Genomic DNA, 27500 nt, shown 5'->3' with positions numbered 1-27500 from the left:
TCGGAATTACCCAGAGTTCTATTGTCCGCTAGGTGTCATGGCGGTATGTTAAGGACCCGGATGGGTTTTTAATAAACTGTGCCAGTGTATGAGAAATACGGGAACCTTTTCAACGACTCGAGTGCTTTCTCGTCACCGCTGTCTCGGCAGTCCTGGCGAGCAGAGGGGTGGAGAAGTGCACTATTTTATTTTCATTGTTACCCCCCTTTGTGATGTTTGTTTGTTATTGTGACCAGGTTAATAAAATATTATAATAATATAATAATCTCGTTGTTGTCACGTTCACGGCGAGAAATGACGGGGTTATAACGATAATAATAATAATATGTAGTAGATTTATTTATTGAGCTGAACGAGAGTGGTGTGTGTTACATTCTCTATTCAAATAATTAGCATAAATTTTAGCTTTTTCTAAAAAGCATAGTCGGGTCATTGCAATGCCTCAATGCAAGATCGCCCGAGTACATTTGGAATGTATTAAGAAATAAAGGTTGATTAAAACTTTAGCATGACACATTTTTTTTCTATATTTTTGTTTGAATTCGAAATTATGTGGAGAGAGAATTTTTTTTTCAACTATATTCTTTTCCTTCAGGGTCAATTCCATATTCTCGGTCTTGCTGTTTTTATTCAATGTCCATAAATAGTTTGTTATTTGTGAAATTTTTTTTTAAAACGCCAGTAACAGAGATGTCTTTATAAAAAATAGAAAATTGTAATAACTTCATATTTGGCATTCTACAAGATTGCTACCTCTTGTAAAGCGCTTTGAGGAAATTTACTGGATATTGCGGTTTTGTTTTTGTTTTGATTTTTATTTGAGGACGGAGGGGGGGGGGGTGTAACTTTAAGACTTGGAACTATAACTGCAAGTCTTCATCAACTCTTGTTTCTGACACTGACTTTCTGAACATCTGACGGGATCTCAAAAATGACACTTTATGGAAACGATGTAAACAGATGGTCAATACAATCAAGGAAACGGAAATGTGTTGGGTACATAACGAGAAGGGAAGATGAAAAAATCACGGAAAAGTAAAGCATTGGAGTTGAACCATAAAGGCCAGTATAATAGATGTCGCCCATTAACAAACGGGTGGCGTAATTCGGACAGCGATTTGAAGACTATCAATATGATATTGAATGATGTCAAAGAAGGTGGCTCAAGACCGTCCATGGTGGAGATCTGTGGTAGAAATCCTAGCTATGCTTTAAGGGGAATTCAAAGGAATAAGTCAATGGATGTAGACGCCAAGATAAGATGGGGGTGAAGCAAAAAAGATGGTCCGAGACTGTCCAGGATGGGGCTCTGTGGTGGAAGAACTTAGGCTCCGAGAGGAGTTTTCAAAGGAATAAGTCAATAGATGTAGACACCAAAATGGCATGTGCTGAAGCAAAGAGAGTTGCTCAAGACCGTTCCTGGTGGATATGTGTGGTGTAAGTCCTTTGCTTCAGATAGTGTTCAAAGATGTAAGTCAATAGATATAGACACCAAAATGACATGTGCTGAAGCAAAGAGAATTGCTCAAGACTGTCCCTGGTGGAGATTTGTGGTGGAAGCTCTTTGCTTTAGATGGGGTTCAAAGAAATAAGTCAATAGCTGTAGATATCAAGATGACAAGAGGTGAAGCAGAGAAGGTGGCCAAAGACCGTCCAAGATGGAGATCTGTGGCAGAAGCCCTGATCCAAGAGGTAGTTAAATGGAATAAGTCAATAGATGTAGACACCAAAATGACAAGGGTAAAGCAAAGAAAGTTAAGACTGTCCCTGGTGGAGATTTGTGGGGGGGGGGGGGAGTCATGTGTTCCAAAATGAGTTTTCAAAGAAATAAGTCAATAGATGAAGACACCAAAATGATATGTGCTGAAGCAACGAAGGTTGCTCAAGACTGTCCCTGGTGGAGATTTGTCGTGGAAGCCCTTTGCTTCAGATGAGGTTCAAAAGAAATAAATCAATTGATGTAGATATCAAGATGTCATGAGGTGAAGCAAAGAAGGTAGCCTAAGACGGAGATGGAGATCTGTGGTAGAAGCCATGGGCCCATCAGAGGGAGTAAAAGGGAATAAGTCAATAGATTTAGACACCAAAATGATATGTGCTGAAGCAAAGAATATAGCCCAAGACTGTCCAGGATGGAGATCTGTGGAGGAACCCACGTGTTCCAACATGAATTTTCAAAGGAATGAGTCAATAGATGCAGATATCAAGATGACAAAAGGTGAAACACGGAAGGTGGCCCAAAACAGCCCCAGGTAGGGACCTGTGGTGTGAGCCCTATGCTCCAAAGGAAACTCAAAAGAATAAACAAGTAAGTTATGTAAGAATAACTGAAATTGTATTTGGATGGACGTTCATCAAAGTCAAATGTAACAGTTGAACGACTTGCTTGACTCTGGCTCATGATTACATAAGTGACGATTCCAATATCTAAATAGATTTATTAACGTATTTATATATCGATTTAGGTAATAATTAACAATTCATTAATTATTTTTTTATCTATTTATCTTAACTATTGTTTTTCATTTATATATTTATATACTTTTTATTTATCTGTGCATTTTTTCATTAAACTTTTAATTCTTATTTTTACTATATTTTTATTTATTTATTTATTTATTTATTTATTTATTTATTTATTTATTTATGTATTTATTTATTTATTTGTTTACTAATTTTTATCTATAATTTATATGCTTTTATTAATTTTTTTTAATTTAATGATGTTTTTTAACTCTTTCACATGTTTTTATATACTATTTTGTACATTATTAAGTTACTCATTTCATGTTTCTATTCATTCATATCATATTATGTCAGTTTGTTTGGGGTTTTTATTGACATTATCTGACAAACAAAAATTGTAATCACTTTAGTTCTCCTGAGAATGGGCTTATGGCTCGTATCGCGGCCTGTCATTACATCAGAGTGTAGGGGTTTGTTCGATAAATTGATATCGATTTGTCCTACAACAATAACTATAAAACATGGGTGATACATTGATTTGTATGGCCACACTCGATATTAAGTGTCATATCGATTATCGTTGTTGATGGTACTCGGTCGTACAACGACTTAGGACTTCACCAATCCAACCACTACACCCATTCACCACTACAACCACCACTACAACAACTACCACTACCATAGCCACCACCAGCACAACCACCACCACAACATTCACCACTACAATCACCACTACAACTACTACCACTACCATAGCCATCACCACTACCCCTATCAATACCACCATCACCACGACAACCACCAGTACTACCACTACCATAGCTACCACAACTACAGTCATCAACACAACATACACCACTACAACCACCACCACTACCTCCATCAACACCACTACCACCACTACAACAACTACCACTACCATAGCTACCACAACTACAGTCATCAACACAACATTCACCACTACAACCACCACCACTACCTCCATCAACACCACTACCACCACTACAACAACTACCACTACCATAGCCACCACCACTACAGCCATCAACACAACATTCACCACTACAACCACCACCACCACCATAGCCACCACCACTACCTCCATCAACTACCACCATTACTACAACCACCCCAACCGCTACCACTACCCCCATCAACACCACTACCATCACTACAACAACTACCACTACCATAGCCATCACCACTACCCCTATCAATACCACCATCACCACAACAACCACCATAGCCACCACCACTCACTACCCCCATCAACACCACTGCAACCACCAACTACCACCATAATACTTTCCACCACTATAATAACCGCCACCACCATCATCACCACCCGTTCAAACTGCAATCACCGTCATTAATTAGTATCATCATCATCGTCGGCCTCTCAACTACCACCGACACCACTACCACCACCACCACTACTACCACCACCACCACCACCGCTATCACCACCACCACTACCACCACCACCACTACCACCGCCACAACCACCACCCCAACTACAAGCTATCAACGACATCACCACCAACATCATCATCAGCTCTACATCCTTCACCACTTTCTACATCACATCACACCAACTCACACATACACACCACAACCTCCATCGCACCAACACAACCACCACCACTCACACACCACAACACATCACCCATCACCAACACCACATCCAACCACCCCCACCAACCACCACCCCTCACACAACCCACCAATCACCACACCACACACACACCACCACACACACCACACCACACCACCCCACCCACCACCACCACACCCCACCCCACCACACACCATACATCACCATCCACGACCACCACCATACACCACACATCCACACACCTCATCATCCCACACACACCACCACCACCACCATCATCATCCCCACCACAACCATCACCATCCCCACCACCACCACCACCACAACCACCATCACCACCACCATCCCCATCCCCACTACCACCAGGATCCTATTGGTTCCCACGTCTCAACAAACACGCAGCCATTTACTACAACAAACCATCATCAATTGCGGCAATCAACGACACACAACACGTAATGGTTAGTGTCCACTACCAAAGATTCAGACAACAGCAAATAAAATTTAGGAATGAAGTAGATGCAGAAAATTGAGCATTGAATCAAAATATTCTAAAACAGGAGATTCAATCTTAGCCAAACGCAAACGACCTCCTATACTGTGTTGTCTTTAACCCTTTCCTTACCAGCCATTTTCAAAATGTTTACAAAATTTCACACCCACCAAACACAAGAACATACTCATCTTACTCAAACAGAAAAGCAACAAGCTCATTCTACACATATTATTGTTCGACAATATGAATTCAATTACAGAATGTCAAGTTTTTACAGCTATCTATAGCAAAAAGAAATGAAATCTGGATGAGAAAAGTGACGGTTGCATCGTAACAAATGTGACGATTTTCCAATAGGTGGTAAGGAGAGGGTTAAGACAAAAGTTGTTTTGTTTTGTTTTTCTTCAAGTTCTTTTGTTTATCCAATCAGAAATTAAGTACAAACTTAAGCTTAAGAAAATGAACTCACGAATGAATAAAGAAATAGATAAACGGATGGAGGATTAAATGAGGAAATGGATAAATATAGTGATAAATCAATAGATGTATTTTTTATGTAAATAATTATCTTATATAAATGAATTATGTAAGTGAATATTTGAATGAATAAATAGATAAATGAATTTTTTTAAATTAAATAGATAAATGACTAAATAAATAAATAAATAAATAAATAAATAAATAAATAAATAAATAAATAAATAAATAAATAAATATAAATAAATATATACATTTGATGAATGTTCAATAAGTGTTTAATTTGATAGATAGATTTTCAAAATCATGATAATTTTTTTTAATCGATAATTGATAGGGAAAAAATATGATAAATAAATGAATAATTCATGATAAATTAATAAATTCGATGAACAATGGAAAGATGAATAAAAATCAATAGACAAAATAATCAATATATAAATTAAAAATAAATAAATAAATAAATAGATAAATAAATAAATTACTAAATAAATAAATTAATTAATATAATCAATTAATTAATTAATCGTTAGATAACATGAAATGACAAAGTTGCTGTTGACAATTAAGACATTGTGTGTTTGACTGACAAAAACAACCCGATTCACTCATATAATACAGTTTGTTTTTGTTTTAAATATTAAAACGTCATCTAAAAATAACTTTAATTGCATCCCCGCGATCACGTTTACAGAATTAAGACATTTATTTACACATCCATTGTGTACATATGTAACCCACATTGTCATTCTGGTGTTATATCGTAATGAACTCAGATCTGCCCATATGAAAATTTTAAGATTAGTAATTTTTTTTTTTTGGGGGGGGGGGGTGTCACAGTAAAGATTGTTCACAATTATCTTATTAAATTTTATTTTATTAAGAACTGAATTCATCTCACTCCAGTTATTTTTCGGTAGGCTTAGATAAACTTTACCTTCTAATATTAGATCGTCTTTCCTTTTATAGCCTTCCCTCGAATTAATTTCTAATTAGTGAATACTTTTCGTTCTACATTCTGTCACGTAGCCACTTATTATAAAAGCTGATAGGTCTAACACTCTACACTCACTTTCTCTCCACAATCTATGCCGGACGGCCAGTCGCTCTATTCCTATATATATACTGGAAGATTTTTATCTTTTGGGACTTTGTAGATATTATATCTACACCATTAAGACGCCGGAGCTTTTAACTTTGATTGTATAATCTTCAAGGATCAAACCCAAGCCCGCTGTACTACACTATAACCTCTTTCCAATTGCCTGGAAGCGGAATTTTACGAGTCCAATCCTGTTATCAGAGGAATAGATCATCCAAGCCCATCAACTGCCTGGAAACGTAAACTTATGAACCTGACATATTATCATAAGTTACGTAAAATATTCATATCTCTATTTGTAACTGCCACGATCACTGTTTATCTCTTTTAATTAAATTTCATCATTATTTTTATTTCATTGTAAACAAATCGTTAATTGTTTTTCATTTATAGTAACTAGTAAATTCTGGGGCCTCATTCTACATATATCTTAATGCATAGTCGAGTAGCTCTTTACTCACTTGAGACCATGACATTTTGGAGGGGACACATATAAAGAATTGAATTTATTTAGTTACATATATCTATTTCATCTAACTTTAAAGTTTAAATTGTAAAACTCTTAATTGCCCCACTTGATCATATTTTAATTGAACTCCCTATTTACAGGATTGATTTTTTTTTCCTTTTCATTTCTTCATTTAAATGGAATAGCAATTTATCCATTCATTCTTTCATTCAAATTGAATAGCATTTTATTGATTCATTCCGTCATTCATTTATTCATTTATAAATTATTCATTCATTCATTGTTCATTCATTTATTCATTCATTCATTCATTCATCCATTCATTCGTTTATTCACTCATTTATCCAATCATTCATACATTTATTCCTCCCTTCATTCTTTCATTCATACATTATCCATTCATTCATTCATCTATTCACTCAGTTTTTCATTCATTCATTCATTCCTTGTCCACTTTGTTATTATATCACTCATTTCATTTTGTTGTTTTCCTCATTCATGAATTGTTTTCAATATGTTTACATTCCATAACGATTCATTCACCTATCATCCAATCACTCAGTGTTGTGAACACATTTTGGAACTATTGTAAATCTTACGATATTTTATTGTTTTGTATTTCAGACATCACTGCTAAACACTCTTCAATGCCTAATTACAATTGTTGAACAACCATTGAACAAGAGAGAGGTCCCAGCCACGAACTGAGTTGGTAAATATATCCTTCATTATTCTCTTTTACATGAGTTGGGCATCACATAGTAACTATAGACATCGTGATTTGTTTTGCATAGTGATTTGTTTTAAATGCATTTTTGGCATATTACTGTTACCGAAAACCACTTATATATTATGTTCTGAAAAGTGAGTCTTTAAAAACTAAATAATAATAAAAGGAGTCTACTAGCCGTCGTGTTATATTTAGTGATAGATAACTTGGGATTATTTTGGCATCCTATTATTGTTATCACACTCTAGTATATTAGCGTCATTGCGAATAATTGTACACAAACTAACGACGAGTCACACACATTGGTGATACATTTTTCGTAGTAACATAGTTTAGAGTACACGCGATTGACACATTGTTATTGACACAAGTCATAATAACTACGCATTGTATTGACACATTGCTTTATAAGATATAACGATAAAAGGCATCAAATTCAACATACATAATAAGTTGAAATAAGAGAGAGAGATTTCTAAAAATAGAACAGTTCATTCCAGTAAGTGTAAATAAATAAAACAGTCAGTAACAGTATCCTGTCAATATAATATATATAAAACATCGTAACTAATTTATTGCAATATGGAAGCATATAAAAGATACTTAAGTCTCGCAAAGGACTTAGAAATACCCCAGGAAAGAATATTTTCATGGTGCGAAGAGAAAGTAAAAGAAGAAAAAGAACATGAAGAAAGAATTCGTAGAGAAGAAAATGAAGAAAGAATTCGTAAAGAAGAAAAAGAACATGAAGAAAGAATTCGTAGAGAAGAAAATGAAGAAAGAATTCGTAAAGAAGAAAAAGAACACGAAGAAAGAATTCGTAGAGAAGAAAATGAAGAAAGAATTCGTAGAGAAGAAAAAGAACACGAAGAAAGAATTCGTAGAGAAGAAAAAGAACACGAAGAAAGAATACGTAGAGAAGAACGAGAAGAAAGAGTCCAAGAAAGGGAACTAAAAAGACAAATAGCTTTAGCAGAAGAAGAAACCAAAAGGACCCAAATGATGCTGGAAATTGAAAAAACAAAAACCGGTCATGAAAGAAAACATAATAATAGTGATGAATTTTTCGTGAAACTTCCACGCATGCCAACATACGATGAACGCTCAGACTGTCTAGAATCCTTCTTACACCGATTCGAAGTTCAGGCTAAAGGTTATCGTTGGCCAGAAAGCAAATGGGCCACAGCCTTGATTAACTGCTTATCCGGAGAACCGCTAAAAGTTTTCTATACCTTAACAACTGAAGATGCAGATGACTATGGTAAAATTAAAGACGCTCTACTAAAAAGATTTAGATTAACGGAAGATGGTTACCAGGAAAGGTTTCACACTGCAAAACCGGAAAGTGGAGAAGACTTTAATACATTCGTGAACCGAATTACTCAATTTCTAAATCGGTGGCTTGAGTTGGCAAACGTAAAACAAGACGACTTTGCAGGCCTTTACTATCTCACGCTGAAGAATCGAATCTATCAAGCTTGCAACCCAGATTTAGTCGCATTCTTTAAAGAGAGAAAGCCGGAAAACTTGGACAAATTAAAAATCTACGCAGAAAACTTTAACAGCGCACATCCATTGACACCCCTTAGCAGAACATTGAAGGAACCATACTACGCTGCCGCTGCTCAGAGTCCAGGTACACCTAAAGTTCAGTACTCAAATAGAACGAGCCGATCAATCACTCGGAACACGCAAGTGAAACAAGATGATCATAGTAACAAACCATGGAACAAACAGTTCAATAGAGACCATAGCCGACCCTATCAAAACAAAACAAAAATAGCACTGACAATAATACTGAGTATAAGAAAACCAACAAACCTATAATTAAATGTCAATATTGTGGAATGAAAGGCCACACAGCAGACAAATGTTACAAAATCGTGGGATATCCGAAAGAAACTGCAAATGCATCACTCCAAACCAGTGTAAATAATCAGACACGAATAATGTCAGGAGAAAATATAAATGTGTATTGCGTGAAAGGTATGTCACTTTTAACACAAACTCACAAATCAGGATCGCTATTTTTTTGTGAAGGCAAAGCTAATGGAACTGATTGCAAAATATTGAGAGACACAGGATGCAGTACAGTAGGAATAAAAGCATCTTTGATCAATGACGAAGACAAAACTGGAAAAACGGTACAATGCATCACATTCAGTGGCACAGTCGAAACCTTTGAAACAGCTAACGTGTACATAGAAACCCCATACTATACAGGAATAGTGGAATGCTGTATACTTCCCAACCCCGTCGCTGATGTTATTGTTGGCAATATAAAAGGTCTTAAAGACAACCCAACAGATGTAAAAGAATGGTCATTAACCCAAGAAACAGCTTGTCTAGCAGAAACAAGAAAGATGACTAAGACAACAGAGAAGCCAATGACTATTTCTCTAGAACCACAACAATTTGACAGGAACACGTTCATTGAAGAACAGAAAAAGGACCCGACTTTAACTTCATATTTCAATATCACAAACAAAGGGACGAAATCAAAAGTTGAATACATCATTGAAAAAGATATTCTGTTCAGGTTACATAGGAAAAGAAACAAAATAGCTAAACAACTGGTCACGCCGAGTATTTACAGAAACAAAATCCTTGGAATAGCGCACGATTCAATAACTTCTGGACATCTTGGGAGCTCTTCCACATTGAAGAGAATATCCGAGAATTTCACATGGCCTGGAATTACTAAAGACGTCCGAGAATATGTGAAATCGTGTGACACATGCCAAAGAAGAGTCGCAAAAGGCAGAATACCGAGATTGCCATTAGAGACAACCCCAGTTATTGAAAAAGTTTTTCAAAAAGTTGCAATTGACATTATAGGCCCTTTAACAAAATCAGATAGAAACCATACACACATACTAACACTAGTCGATTACGCAACCAGGTGGCCAGAAGCGATAGCATTGAAATCAACTACATCGGATCACATAGCTGAAGCATTGATGACAATTTTTACCAGAATAGGCATACCAAATGAGATACTGTCGGACAATGGACCCCAATTTACATCACATATGATGCATGAAACCATGAAACTCATGGGAATCCAACACTCATTCACAACTCCCTACCACCCCCAAGCAAATGGTCTTTGTGAAAGATTTAATGGCACTCTAAAGAATATGTTAAGAAAAGTGTCAGCAGAAAAACCAGATGATTGGGACAGATACTTACCAGCAATCCTATTTGCATATAGAGAAATACCCCAAGAATCTACAGGCTACTCCCCATTTGAGTTGATGTATGGACGATCACCTCGCGGCCCGATCAATATAGTAGCCGACATTTGTAAAGGGAATGAGGAGGACAATAACGAAATTATGTTTGCTTACGAATATGTAAGAAACCTGAAAGACAGAATAGAGGACACATGTAAGCTAGCACAGGAATCCGTCACTAAAAAAGCAGAGAAATACAAGGAATACTCTGATCGCAAAAGCAAGTCAAGAAAATTTGAGATTGGTGACAAAGTACTAATACTCTTACCCGATGACTCGAGTAAACTTTTAGCTACATGGAAAGGACCATTCAAAATAACAGCAGTAAAATCTAATGTTAATTACGAGATTAAAATTTACAACACAACAAAGACATTCCATGCAAATATGCTAAAAAAGTATTTTGATAGAGACACAGTGTCGCAACCTATGTTTACTAATATCGAAGCCTCAAATGCAGGATCAATCATACCGTTGGTCATGGGACACAGACACCCGAGACAGAAAAACAAACAAAAATCGCACAATTGCAACCACCTAAGACAAAAAAAGAAGTACGCAAAGTACTTGGGCTCCTAAATTTTTACAGGAAATACATTTACAACTTCGCGCACATCGCGACACCGCTAACAAATCTGACAAAGAATGGGTCACCGAACAAAATTGTTTGGACAGAAGCGTGTCAGAATAGCTTTAAACCAATTAAAGGCATTACTCTGTTCAGAACCAATTCTTAAATTACCCGACATATCAAAAGAATTTGTTGTAAGAACTGACGCGTCTGATAAGGGCATCGCAGGTGTACTATTACAGGAGCATGAGGGAACTCTAATGCCTTGCTTATATGCAAGCAGAAAATTATTGGACAGAGAATCACGATACTCTGTAATAGAGCGTGAAGGACTAGCCATCGTCTTTGCTTTAAAGACATTCAGCAGATATCTACTGCTAAAAGAGTTTGTGGTCGAAACGGACCATAAACCACTCACGTACATAAGAAATAACAAAATGAATAATAGTAGAGTACTAAGGTGGAGTCTATTTTTGCAAAATTACACTTTCAGTATCTCTCACATACCAGGCTGTGAAAATATTCACGCCGACCTACTTTCTCGATTAGTATAAACACATGAGAAGGGTATAACTTAACCTCCCATGCATACTGTTAGTTACCTCGCAAACTATGCCAAATCAGAACGCACAATTTCGATAATTTTATTTGTAAACATGATGACCCAACTTAATGTAACATTGAGTATTGTTTGGATATATATACCATACCCATTCATGATTTGGGAAATCTTCTCTTTATCTATTATTGTTATGAATTTTAACTCATTTATGATTAATAATTGAAATGTCAATATTCCATTTACATTTTCATTCATTTCATTCAGAAAATTACCTTCATATCATCGACTTAAATCATGCTTCATTACCATCACTATTGTTTATCACAATGATTTGTAATCACATTGCCATCATGTTGTTCATCACAATGATTTGTAATCACAATCTTTCATTGTTATTGTCGCCCATTCATATACCTACGTTAAATATAAACATTTCCATGTCTAGTTAATAAATAATTTAATTGTAGCACAAATCATAACAATGGATTAATGCTAGAGTATCATGATAGTAAATTTACTTCCGTTTGTAAAATCTATCTTTCCCATAATGGTTAAAGAGTATATTTTAAACGTGGGTGGGGGGTGTCACAGTAAAGATTGTTCACAATTATCTTATTAAATTTTATTTTATTAAGAACTGAATTCATCTCACTCCAGTTATATTTCGGTAGGCTTAGATAAACTTTACCTTCTAATATTAGATCGTCTTTCCTTTATAGCCTTCCCTCGAATTAATTTCTAATTAGTGAATACTTTCGTTCTACATTCTGTCACGTAGCCACTTATTATAAAAGCTGATAGGTCTAACACTCTACACTCACTTTCTCTCCACAATCTATGCCGGACGGCCAGTCGCTCTATTCCTATATATATACTGGAAGATTTTTATCTTTTGGGACTTTGTAGATATTATATCTACACCATTAAGACGCCGGAGCTTTTAACTTTGATTGTATAATCTTCAAGGATCAAACCCAAGCCCGCTGTACTACACTATAACCTCTTTCCAATTGCCTGGAAGCGGAATTTTACGAGTCCAATCCTGTTATCAGAGGAATAGATCATCCAAGCCCATCAACTGCCTGGAAACGTAAACTTATGAACCTGACATATTATCATAAGTTACGTAAAATATTCATATCTCTATTTGTAACTGCCACGATCACTGTTTATCTCTTTTAATTAAATTTCATCATTATTTTTATTTCATTGTAAACAAATCGTTAATTGTTTTTCATTTATAGTAACTAGTAAATTCTGGGGCCTCATTCTACATATATCTTAATGCATAGTCGAGTAGCTCTTTACTCACTTGAGACCATGACAGGGGGGGAGATAAAAATTTTAGTCACTATAGTTAATTATAAAAATCATCAATTTATCATCACGAGGTTTAAATAACACACTTCAAAATCCTTAAAATTGTGTAGTTTGGCATCACTTTTTATTTTCAATGAGTTTTAATGACTTCGAGATGCTCATGAAGTTCTCAAATTGAAGCCAAAATTCCGAAATTCTACGGATTTTTCGGCCATAGTTAGGCAGGTCTGTGAACTTGATGAAGACTGGAGAGTCGTAATGATTATAGGTAAGAAATGCCAATTTAGAAAAATAGAATTCTTTTCTTGGGGGGGGGGGAGGGGGGGGGGGGGGGGGGGAATGGGGTAGATACTTTTAAAGATTATAAAGTCTGGCTCTCCTCAGTTTTAATTCAGAATTTTAAAAAAAATATTGTTTTGTTTAAGAATAAAAGTTTTGGCTCAGCTTTAATTAAGATTATTTTTGAAAATATTTTTTTAAGATTAAAGTTCAGGCTCTCCTCATTTTTAATTAAGATTTTTTTTTTTAATATTTTTTAAGGATTAAAAGTTCTGGCTCTCTTTAGTTTTAATTAAATTTTTTTTAAATATATTTTTTTAAGATTAAAAATTCTAGCTCTTATCAGTTTTAAGATTTTTAAAACAAATATTTTTTAAAGATCAAACGTTTGGACTCTCCTCACTTTTAATTAAGATATTTAAAAAAAATATTATTCAAGATTAACATTTCAGGCTCTCCTCGGTTTTTTTGTTTTTTTTTTTAAATTTATGTATCTTAAACATGAAATTTGATTTAAGCATCCAAGGTAACTTAAATTGCAGGTCTGATAACCCAAATTTCGATGGGTCCATTGTTGTAATGAATATATAGAGGGCAGCGTGGTTCAGCGGTAAGGTCTTTGCTTCGTACCCGAAAGGTAATGAGTTCGATCACCACCCGCCGCTGCGTTGTGTGGCCTTGAGCAAGTCGCCTAGCCCTAGCTCACTTTGCGGCGCTGCTCTGCGGCTGACGCCTGGGTTATTCCAGTCTTCCCTTGGAATAGACCCTAAAGACAAATTTCCCCTTGGAGATGAATAAAGGGATTTTTATTTTTTTTAATTTTATATATGTATTCTTAAAATCAATCCACCGTATTTTTCATTACGCCAATAATATAAGATTAAGCCTATAATTGCGTTCGGTTATAAGACCTGCTATTGTGTGCACGTTGATTACAGCATAACATCATCTTTGAAAAACATGGGCCTATAGTTTAACATGGTTGTTGTAATGGACGGTATTTTTGGTCATTTTTTAAAAAAAGATTTCCACTACAACGATTAGCCCATGATGTTGTTGCGCTTTTGAGCTTTTGAGCTTTATATAGCGCAATATCCACTAAATGTGCTCAAAGCGCTTTACAAGGGGTCCCTGGTCAACAGCAACAGTTAACATGTAGGACGGGACATGCCGCCTGTTAGGCGATATTACAATTTTTCGGACAAAGACAACGCTGTTAACGGCCAGGTATTCATTTAATTTTACACCTGAGTACGGTGAGAGAATGTGAGTAAAGAGCCTTTTCCAAGGATTCAACTATGCGCCGAGCGCGAGGCTCGAACCCAGGACCTTCCGATCCGAAAGCGAGTGTTATACCACTAGACCACAAAGCCGCACTGTTGTTGTTCTGTTTTGTTTTGTTTTTGTAAGCAACAAAAAATAACAAAAAAAAAAAAACAAAACAAACAAACGAAAAACAAAAAAACAACAACAAAAAAAAAAACAGAAAAGAAATAAAACCCGAAATATGTGGGTGATGAAAATTGCCGAGTTTACACCTAGCCTTAGGCAATACAAGTTGCTACAAAAAACTGGGCAACTTGGGAATTCTGAACACTGAAAGATCGCATCGTCGATTATTCGTCGATTCCACAATACAAACGATACTCTGATATATCGGTATTGTTAATGTCAGTTTTAAACAAATCGAGAACAGATCGATATCCAGTCCGATAGATTATTGTTATTGATACGATATTGACAAAACCGATACACAATGGCGTCATAGATCATATATTTATTCTATTTATGTGTTATGTATTATATATAATATATATCGATATGGTAAATTGAATGGGCTTGTATAAATAAATCGATTTTTGTCGGAAATTGTGGTTATTGATTAGAGTTTCGTCTAACTTAGCATGATCTATTTTTGGAAACACTGTATACAAATAGATATATGAATAAATAGATAAATAGATAAGAAATAAACAAACAAACAAAAGATACATGAATAAATAATACAAGATAAATGAAAACAAAAATAAATATAAATATAGAGATAATAAATAATCAAATACATTTGAATAAATAAACCAAATGACAAATTAAATAATAACTAGATTAATTAATTAATGGATTAATTAATTAATCAACAGATAAATAAATAAATAAATAAATAAATAAATAAATAAATAATAAATAAATAAATATAATAAATAAATAAATAAATAAATGAATAAATAAATAAATAAATAAATAAATAAATTGCAAATCTGCTTTGGCTTTGTTCTATAACTACAACAGGACCCCAAAATGGAGGTACTGATTATTAATGCAACAAAAATTGAGATAAGTTCAAGATATAAACACAAATACCCATTTAATCTCTAATCAATAATTTGTAACCGGTCACCCCAAAACGGTACTATGTGTCCGAGTGTTCCAGACGTTGGAGAAGTAGAAAACGGTAGGGGCTCTTTCGTTAGCTTTTGTTTCCATACGAAGCCTCTCCATTTTCACTCTTTCGTTAGTTCATTCATACTGCAACCACCATTGAGTACAGGCGATACAAGTTATTTTTCTTTATATTTTATTTGTTTTCTACGTTTATTTGTGTATTGTTGTGCTGACGAAGGGTTTGTACCCGAAACGTCCGTGGTCTGTTTTGTTTCCATAAGAAGCCTCTCCATTTTCACTATTTCGTTAGACGTTGGAAAGTGACTTGACTTTATTGTATATAAATGATTTATAAAAATTGAATTTTTAAATTTTTCACTGCATTAAAAAAAAAATAGAAAAGAAAATTTAAAAAGCTCGTCCTTCATATCCATCAGACTCATGGTGCCGGAGTTTATTTCGGAATTCTATAGCGTGAAACCGGCAATATCAATTGCTTACTATCTTTTGGACAGGATGCTAGTCTATATCGCAAAGTTATACCACGAGTCAACAGGTACATCAAACTTTTTCCTCTCCCGACCCAAGCTGTGGATTTCATTCTCACGGCATTATTAAAAACAAAACAAAAAGAAACAAAAACTAAAAATAGAAAGAAAAAATAACCCCCCCCCCCCCAAAAAAAAAAAAATACACACAAAAAAAAAAAAAACAAAACAACAAACAAACAGCAAAAAATATATAAATAATAAAAATAAAACAACAAATACAAAATATACCAAAATTACTAAAAACATAATCATTACACCAGGATTATGACGACAAACTAAAGTCTAGAAAAAAAAAAGAAGAAATAGTCGCCTCCTTGTCATGCATTGATGATTTGTACACGAGAGTTGTCTGTCCCTAGAAGTGTACAAAACTGGACAAACTCTCCTAGAAGTCTTAGCGTATCGATCTTACCTCTATGGGTAGATCAGAAAGAGGAGGATTGCGGGTAGGGTCTTTTCTACAAGACACATCAAAGGATTTATAAAGGCAGAAAAAAAAAAGAATTCTCCCACATTTCTGTCCTACTCTGGCGCAAAACCCATATTTGAAAATTTGGCCAGAAAACTCGTCCTTCAAATATCGATCGATTTAAATGACCCTCATCTTGGCAAAAACTCTCAAACCTGGGACTTCGCAAAGTCCTAGGTTTGAGAGTTTTTGCCAAGATGAAGATCATTTAAATCGATCGATATTTGAAGGACGAGTTTTCTGGCCAAATTTTTAAATACGGGTTTTTTACCAGAGTACTGCAGATGAGCTCTTTTCTATTGTTATCTTTTGTAAGGGGAGATAAAAGTAAGAAAGACTACTGGTATATTATCAGCTATGCATTGATAAAAGTACACGAGAGTTGTCTGCGCTTAGTGAACAAAATCATCAGACAAACTTTAGATATCCCGATATATCGATCTTTGCTTTAATTGGGAGATAGAGACGATATATGGGGATGTTCTTTTTGTACAATGGACATCAAAGGAACGGACAAAAATAGGAACAGGCACCAAAAGGAATTCTTACGTGTTAACTATTTTCTATTGTAATCACAATAATCACTTCGGATCATGGAAGATAATGATAAAGAAAACAAAAACACACACACAAAAACTAGTGCACTAACCATGCATTGATGGTTTGTGAACGAGAGTTGTCTGCCCATAGTGAACAAAACTGGACAAACGAAGATGTTTTGATGTATTGATTTGGTAGAAATAGCAACGAGGACATCCGCATTACGGAGAGGGTCTTGTATGCAATCGACATCAAAGAGTTTGACAAAAATAGGGAAAATGCGGCTAGGTGGTCTAGTGGTATGACACTCGCTTTCGGGTCGGAAGGTCCTGGGTTCGAGCGCTCGGCGCATAGTTGAGTCCTTGAAAAAGGCTCTTTACTCACATTCTCTCACCGTACTCAGGTGTAAAATGAGTACCTGGCCGTTAAAAGAGTTGTCTTTGTCCTAAAAAGTGTAATATCGCCTATCAGGCGTTACGTCCCGTCCTATATGTTATATGTTGCTGTTGGTCAGTTACACCTTGTAAAGCGCTTTGAGCACATTTAGTGGATATTGCGCTATATAAAGCTCAATTATTAAAAATGAACGTAGGGAATTCCTAGGATATGCCCATTTTCGATCATCTAAGACTATGATAGATAAAAGATTTTAAAATAAATAAATTAATAATAATAAAAAAGAATACTAGAATTAACTGAATTAATTCCCTGCTGCCTAATTGACCTTTGAAGGCGTTGAATAAAAATTTGATTCAACGATTGAAGAATATTTTCACACATTTTATTGGTGTGTAATTAAATAAGGTGTAAAAATACAGCTGATTGGTAATTATAAATAATCTTTTGGTGCGCATGAATACAAATCCAACGTTTTTAGATTTGGGTCAAATTGTTATTCAAGCAGATGGAGAAAGATACAAATTATATGGTGAATAGAAGTACTTATACAGTACCATATGGTTACAAAATATCTAATAATCGTACTTTGATGGGTGGAATAAACGTATTCTTTCATATCTTTGTAGTTATTAAACTCGTTATATTTTTATCGTGCAATGACACATACTCGCAAGCTCGTAGTGTTATTTGGCCCGATAAAGATAACTCGTAATACAAAGAAATGAAAGAATCGTATACTCGCAAGCTCGTAGTGTTATTTGGCCCGATAAAGATAACTCGTTTAATAGATACAAAGAAATGAAAGAATCGTATACTCGCAAGCTCGTAGTGTTATTTGGCGCGATAAAGATAATTCGTTTAATAAATACAAAGAAATGAAAGAATCGTATACTCGCAAGCTCGTAGTGTTATTTGGCGCGATAAAGATAATTCGTTTAATAAATACAAAGAAATGAAAGAATCGTATATATTACATGTGTGGAATCACACGGGACAGTCATATCCCTACCATATTCTTGAAATATATATAGATATAGTTTTTACCTCTCTCTCTCTCTCTCTCTCTCTCTCTCTCTCTCTCTCTCTCTCTCTCTCTCTCTCTCTCTTCCATTGCACACAAACACACACACACACACACACACGCACACACACATTTACAAATTTTCGCCTATATTATTATGACAATCTAATATAAATATATATGTATTATGTGTTTACTTGATAAAGGCCAAGGGCCGAAACGTCGTTTAATTTGTGTTGTTCATTCATGAGTCAGATTTACTCCCTTTATCTCCACAGTCATCTCGACATTGAGTACGCATGAAATGGTGTGAAATGTGTGATTTGGGATTTTCGCACACTCGTAGAAACAGTCAGGCCTAAGAAATTCTGTTTTCGTCTAAGTTGTCCTTAAATTTAACCAATAGTTTTTGACCAATCAGAACATGAATTTTGTGACACACCTTCACACGTGCTCGGAAAACAACGTAAGTTGTTTATAAACAATAACACGAATAAAATCGACCTTTCTCTGTTCATTGTTGTTGTTGTTAAACCGCCAAATGGGTGACTAGTTATCACACGATTTTCTCGATAATATTATAAACGTTTAAATTTACACATAGAGTTTTCTGTGTTGGTTTTATTGATCAAGCGGTAGGATACAGTGGGTATTTTACTTAGACACATACCAGCGATAGTAACACCTGTGTAGTATGATAACGATAAAAATAATAATAATAGTAATAATAATAATAATAAAATAATAATAATAATAATAATAATAATAATAATAATAATAATAATAATAATAATAATAATAATAATAATAATAATAATAATAATAATAATAATAATAATAATAATAATAATAATAATAATAATAATATATAATAATAATAATAATAATAATAATAATAATAATAATAATAATAATAATAATAATATAATAATAATATAATAATAATAATAATAATAATAATAATAATAATAATATAATAATAATAATAATAATAATAATAATAATAATAATGATGATGATGATGATAATAATAATAATAATAATAATAATAATAATAATAATAATAATAATAATAATATAATAATAATAATAATATATGATAATAATAATAATAATAATAATAATAATAATAATAATAATAATAATAATAATAATAATAATAATAATAATAATAATAATAATAATAATAATGATAATAATAATAATAATAATAATAATAATAATAATAATAATAATAATAATAATAATAATAATAATAATAATAATAATAATAATAATATAATAATAATAATAATAATAATAATAATAATATATAATAATAATAATAAAATAATAATAATAATTAATGATGAAGATTTTGATAGCAATCCAAAATTATAAAGACAATAATAATTGTAATATCAATAATGATAATATAATAATAATAGTATAAATAATAGCAGGTAATTGAAACAATCATTATGTACAAAAACAGAACAAAGCACAAACAGAATAATTATTTAATTAAATTAATTAATTAACCAATAAATGAAAAATGAATGAATAAATAAATAAATAAATAAACAAACAAATAAAAAAAATGAATCATTGAATAAATAATAAATTAAGTAGATGTATAAACAAATTAAAGAATAAATAAATGAATGAATGAATGAATGAATGAATAAATGAATTAATTAATTAATTAATAATTAATATAATTAATTAATTAATTAATTAATTAATTAATTAATTAATTAATTAATTAATTGAATAAAATAGATAACTAAATACCTGGTTATAAACAAATCAGTAAGTAAATAAATAAATAAATAAATAAATAAATAAATAAATAAATAAATAAATAAATAAATAAATAAATAAATAAATAAATAAATAAACAAGTAAGAAAATGTATGAATAATTAAATAAATAATTAAATAAATAGATATATAAAGAAAAATATAGAATAAATTAATGGATGAATGAATGACTTAATGAATTAATGAAAAAAATAGACAAATAAACAGTTCTGTAAATAAATAAATACATATATATATATAGAAAATAAATAAATAAATAAATTGAGAGATAAAAAAGGGATACATATTATATAAACCAAAGAAAACATAAATAAATGAATGAATGAGCACCTTTAATTGAATTATAGACATAAATGAATAGCAAATAAATAAATCAATTAATTTGATGTATTCATGACTCAACAATAAACACTAAAATTAATGATTGATTAAATAGATAAATAAATACATAAATAAATAAATACATACATAAAAAAATAAATACCTAAATAACCAAATAAATAGTTTCATGAATTAATAGATTAATTCATTTATAACTTATCAAATAAATAAATTAATTAATCAACAACTAGATAAATTATCCAGTAAATAAATAAATAAATAATAAATAAAAAAATAAATAAATAATTGACTAAAAAACCGAATGAATAAATAAAAAAGTTTAATAAATAAAGAAATACTTAAATAATAAAAGTATAAATGAATCAGGAATCAAATACATAAATTAACAACACACAAATCTATGTGTAACCTTGAACGTTCATAGTCTGATTAACACAATTTCGTGAGAACTACTCATAAAAATGGCTGGTTAAAAACAATAACAAAGAATTGAGTGACGTCAACTTCGTTCTATCTATAAGTTAGAAATGAATAATGAAGATGACGTCACTTGGCTCTTTGATATTATTTGTTTAGACCGCCACTTGGGTGACAAGTTCTTACCAAAACTCCCTCTCTGACAAACAATGAAGAATAATTACACATTATTTTGGTGTGTTCATTTGGCTAGTTTGGCCTTGCAGAATACGTGGGTATTTTTACTCAACCGCACACTTGTAATGACATCTTTTTAAAAATGTATTAATTGATTATTATATTTATTCGTTTATTTATTTATTTATTTATTTACTTATTTATTTATTTATTTATATCTTTACTTATCTATTTATTTATTTATCTAATAGTTTATTTATTTATTTATTTATTATTTATCTATCTCTTAGTTTATTTACTTATCTATTTATTGATCTATTTATCAATAAAGTAGTTGATTAATTTATGTATTATCTATTTATATATTCATTTATTTATTCATTTATTTGTAATCCACAACAAAATTAGCAAACAACAATCTGTCATGTCGAATTGATTCGACATTTTGGATTTTAGAAGAGAGCTTTTCTTACTTTTGGTATCTATTTTGGTGCCAATGAACGACTTGATCACGACTCATAATAGACACTTAGATAACCACGCCTCTCGGACAGTCGTCATACTGAAACAATGGCTGTGATTGGTTGCCAAAGCAAACTGCACATGATCTATTATGGATGGTATGTGTCTTAGTAAAATACCCACTGTTCTAATGCTTGATTAATATAGATAGAATGACGTTGACGTCACTCTGGACTTTGTTATTGTTTTTTACCATCCGCGTTTCTGAGTAATTATCTCTAAACTGTATCAACCAGACTATAAACGTTTAAGGTTACACATAGTTTTGTGTGTTGGTCCGTTATACTTCCGGATGGCAAATTTTGTGAACTTCTAAGCCAAGCGCACACTATCTATAACAAACACAGAAAACTATGTGGAAACTTAAACGTTTATAATCTGATCGAGAAAAACGTGTGATAACTAATCATCCATTTGCCGGACAAAAACAATAACAATGATCAGAGAGAGGTCGATTTCATTCACGTAATTGTTTATAAACAAACAACTATGTTTGTCCGAGCACGTGTAAAGTTGAATAACAAATTCTATGTTTTGATTGGTCAAATATCTACTGATTAATTGATGGCTCGCCCGTTACTAAGCATTAACCTATCAGAATATTTCTTACCATTTACCCCGTTTCGTCCCTTTGACTATTTATTTCCTGTATGAAAAGGCCTGAGATACCCTGAGTATATGTCAAAAACACAAATAGGTCAGGCCCAGTTAGTGAGTATTTCTCATAATATTTTGACACACTGAAAAAGGAATTGCATCGCAAAACCTGACGACACGATGCATTTTTCCCCAATCATCTGTGTTAAAATTGTGAGTGATGCTCAGGATCTGTGGATTGTTTACTCCGGGTGATAGGCAAGCACTTAATACGGTGGCTATGGGTTTTCGGTTCACGGTCAGCGGTTTGATTTCAGAGCCAAAATATATTTTATTTTTTATTTTTTTTAGACAAGAATAAAACAAATTAAATGTTTATTCGACTAGTTTTCATAAACGATACGACAACTGACGTAATTTTCAATCGTGTATGGACTGTATGTTGATTGAAGAACTGAAGGCTCATACTATAAGATAATAGTTGAAAAGGCATCCATGTCAATAGCTTGACAGGCATAGCAACAAGTCACAGTGAGGAACCGTCAATTCAAATCAGGGAGATAAAATTTTATATATTTAGATGATTTTCATAAATTTCTTAATTCGTCTGTTTAATGTGGTAAATTTTTCTTTCTTTGTTTTTATTTTTGTTTTGTGTGTTTTGTTGTTTAGTTTTGTTTAGGTTTGTTTTATGTATTTATTATCATCTTTCTTTTCCTTTATTTATTTTTTTTTTTTTTTTTTTTTTGGTTTGGTTCGTTCTTGTTTGATTTTATATTTTTCTTCTATTTTCTTTTATGTTTCTTTGGTTGTTTTTCTTTTTAAAAAACAAACATGACAACAACTTAATTATAGGAACGCTGCAAAGCTCGTTTTCATAACTTTTTGACACGATAATATAAAATACATACAAATCTGAATACATTTTACTGGAAAATTCAATTTTATGTTTGAGGGCGATGTGCTTTTATTTGCAGGTCTGATAATCCAAGTTCTTATGTGTGCTCATCGTTCTTATGGAAATCTAAAAAAATGTTACAAAATATTGTCCATTACAACAATGTTAAACTAGGCCCATAACTACGTTCGGACGTCAGACCTGCATATATGTACACGTCGTTTGAGGGGAATTAATTTGAATCACATAGAGTGATCGAGAATACTAAATAAAGAATTTAATTTTACTTATTTTGTCTGGGTTGAATAAGCAATTATGTTGTATAGTTAAATATAAAGATGCTGTGCGCTTGGCTAAGAAACTCACAACATTGCCATCCGGAAATAAAACGGACCATCACACAAAACTATGTGTCACCTTCAACGTTTATAGTCTGATTAATACAGTTTAGTGAGAGTTACTCATAAACGCGGATGGCATAAACAATAACAAAGGCCTGAGTGACGTCATCTTCGTTCTATCTATAGAAAATCTCAAAGTTTTGTTGTTTTTGTTTGTTTGTTTTTCAATTTTTATTTTTACATCGATTACTTTTCAAACTGTGTACCTTGCACACTGGTGTGTCTGTTCCAAATTGTTCCAAGCGGTATAGATAGAACAAAGATGACGTCACTCAGGTCTTTGTTATTGTTTTTGCCATCCGCGTTTATGAGTAATGCTCACTAAACTGTATTAACCCGACTATAAACGTTCATGGATACACATAATTTTGTGTGTTGTTCCGTTATACTTCCGGATGGCAATGTTGTGAGCTTCTTAGCCAAGCGCATTCTATCTATAAGTGGGAATTAGTATTCATAATTCACAATGACTTGATGACTGATGATGAGAAGTTTTTTCACAACGTAATGTAGGTAGGTGGAGGAATACATGATTTAGTGGAAAAACATTATTAAAGTAAATAATGAATAAATATATAGATAGATAAATGAATAAATAAATAAATTATTATATTAAAAAATAAATAAATAAATAAAGGAATAAATAAATAAATAAATAAATAAATAAATAAATAAATAAATAAATAAATAAATAAATAAATAAATAAATAAATAATAAATAAATAAAGGAATAAATAAATAAATAAATGATTGAATAAATAAATAAATAAATAAATAAATAAATAAATAAATAAATAAATAAATAAATAAATAAATAAATAAATAAATAAATAAATAAATATATAAATAAGTAAATGATAAATACATTAAATAAATAAATGATAAATACATTTAATAAATGAATAAATGATATTTTATCACAAAATAAAATATTTCTATTCAGTGAAACAAATTCTATTAAAAACCAACAATATAAAAATTAAATAATAAAAATTAAAGAAACATTGAGGAATAAAGAACTCACCAGCAAAGACAGGATGAAGTACTCACACTCACGCAGGGAGTTGGGAATAGATGACGTCATCGAGTTTGAATAATAATCAAAATTGTTCCATGTTGTAGGCGTATAATATTACAAATCACATTTCTTTATTCACGTGCAGTCATAATAATGTCTGATTTCATAATAATTATAGTTTCTTTCTCCTTCTTCTTTTCCTTCCTGCTAAATGAACAACCAATAATTGTAGTGTGAGTGAATCCTAATGTGCGTACTTTAATTTTGTCTGTGTGTTCGTTTGTGAATTCTATAATGAAATCACAGACTACAGATGATTCTGTCTGGTTTGATGGAATTACAATGTAGAATGAATTACCCACCTATTGAATTTTTTTAAATATCTGAAAGTTCGTGTCACTGACCCCCGCGTACTCTCGCTAATCCTGACTATTGTGTGGACATAAAATAATTCGTAAAATTTATAATAATATAAACATCTAGAAACATGATTAATCACGTCAAATCACGGCTTTGATCCTTGGATTCATTCACAATCACACACAATCACACACTGTTAATCTTAGAATGAAATGTGAAAAGGTTAATAATCTCATTATGGATTACAATAACAACAGCAGATTTGTTAATGGTTTGAAATAAACCCCTGTAATCTTATATGGGGATCATGTTTTAAAATATATAATATAATATGAGATATACACACTGTATTATAATATATAATGTAATCTGTTACAAGCTATGTATTGTGTTCTAACCCGATTTGCGTAGTAAGTCATTACTCGTTACATTGTCCATTGATCCTGAATGAAACAGCGTTCAAATCCCATCACTGACAATACAAATTGATAATAACGATAATGATTAAAAATAATGGCGACAAAGAAATCAAAAGTATGAAAAATCGCTCATGTGTGTTCGATGATGTATTTTAAAAAAATAATGTGTGTGCGCGTAAGTGTGTGTGTTTTGTTTTGTTTTTTTGTTTTTTTTAAAATATTTTTTTTGTGTGTGAAAAGGTGTTATATTGATAGCAAACATCTAACTAACACTCACGTCACTTTGTGAATTGAAACATCCTTTATATATTTATATATAGAAACGAATTGGGTGGATTTATAGTCTAATATTATAACGTTTACATCAGAAGCAGCACAGCAAACAATGGCGTTTCCGTGTGTGTGACAGGTTATATTATCATAGTATTATATCAGAGATGACAGCACAGAACAGCAGATTGGCCTTTCTCGTCTGAGAAGAAAAGACGAGGGGATAAAGAGAGAGAGAGAGAAGAGAGAGAGAGAGAGAGAGAAAAAAAAAAGCACTCGCTAAGTATCCTCGTGTTATTCTAACTTGGTGCGTCGTCGTCGTCGTTGTTGTCGTTCGCTGTCCTGTCCTGTCCTTACACCCCGAGAATCAAATCCCAAAATCTACCCACCGTTTTCTGTCTGTCATCACCGTGTAAAATGCTTTGGATTGAGAAGGGGTAGGGGTGAGTGGGAGGGAGAGTAAGGAGATGAAGGAGGGGGATGGGGAGGGGGGGGAGATAGGAAAATAGAGAAGAATGTAGTTTTCTAAAGAGTCCCGTTTGCCAAGACAGCGAGCAGTCGTTGGCTACACAATATTGACAGCGTGTAATTTACTAAAAGTCCAGCCCTCTTATCAATATTCATTGTAAACAACGAGGTTTGTCGCGACACGGCGAGTCGTGTAAGCCCCGCCCACTGTGTCGTCGACGAGAGTTTGAATGCGACGCGTGTGGACCAATCAGAGTTGAGATATGACGCATTAGGGGAGAAAAGCGATGTTATCGTGTTGTGATTGGTTGGATGCTTGGCGAGAGGGGACGGTGACAGTAATGGCGACGTTTTCAACGATTTAGAGAAAGGAAGTGAATGCATTAGTCTTGTTATTGCTATTGCTGTTGTCCTGTTTTTGTTGTTGTTGTTATTGTTGTTGACTTTGCCGTTGTTGTTGCTGTTGTTGAAGGTTGTGGTGGTGTGAGTGGTGGTGAAAGAGTGAGAGAGATGATGTTATTATGTTTGAATGGACGAGAGAACGGCGAGGGGGTAAAGAGGCTAATACGATTTGCATTTGAGTACCGTTTGAATTGCTGCTCTATGTTTTAGTACGTGTGTGTATGTTTGTGTGTGTGTGTGTGTGTGTGAGTGAGATAGATAGATAGATAGATAGATAGATAGATAGATAGATAGATAGATAGATAGATAGATAGATAGATAGATAGATAGATAGATAGATAGATAGATAGATAGATAGATAGATAGATAGATAGACAAATAGATGAATAGATAGATATATTGATATATATATATATATATATATATATATATATATACACAGAGAGAGAGAGAGAGAGAGAGAGAGAGAGAGAGAGAGAGAGAGAGAGAGAGAGAGAGAGAGAGAGTTTTATCTGAATATTGATATTATATTATGAAGCGTTGTATAAAAAATTTAAGTAAACAAAAATCACAATGAATAAATAAATGAACAAATAGATAAATTTTATTCATGGAAAAGGAAATTTAGTATATAAACGTGAATGACAAGAATGAATATATACACGTTATAAAAGACAATTTGATTCAGTTGGAAATTTTCAAAACATCATTCAGAGTCAAAA

The 27500-nt window shown here is 32.6% G+C and overlaps 1 protein-coding gene across 6 annotated transcripts in view; it reads right to left on the bottom strand.

The window, feature by feature from the left end:
* LOC144979524 (uncharacterized) overlaps positions 1-26305 on the bottom strand; it is a 60396-nt gene extending 34091 nt beyond the window's left edge. Inside the window, exons 1-2 of one of the 6 annotated variants that reach the window (XM_078926224.1) lie at positions 26213-26305; positions 24866-25066 (exon numbers count right to left, since the gene is read on the bottom strand). The gene's annotated coding sequence lies outside the window, so the exon portion shown is untranslated. Of the gene's footprint in view, positions 1-24865; positions 25692-25909; positions 26114-26212 lie in introns of those variants that run through there. The other 5 variants (XM_078926222.1, XM_078926221.1, XM_078926223.1 and 2 more) reach the window with 5 other exon arrangements.
* Positions 26306-27500: the final 1195 nt, after the last annotated feature.

This window comes from Berghia stephanieae, chromosome 9 (assembly GCF_034508935.2).
Source record: "Berghia stephanieae isolate SIO BIC M18660-M18661 chromosome 9, UCSD_Bste_1.3, whole genome shotgun sequence".
In the NCBI taxonomy this organism is placed as follows: Eukaryota; Metazoa; Mollusca; class Gastropoda; order Nudibranchia; family Aeolidiidae; genus Berghia; species Berghia stephanieae.
The sequence above is the reverse complement of the archived record's forward strand: the minus strand, read 5'-3'. Positions and strand labels throughout refer to the sequence as shown.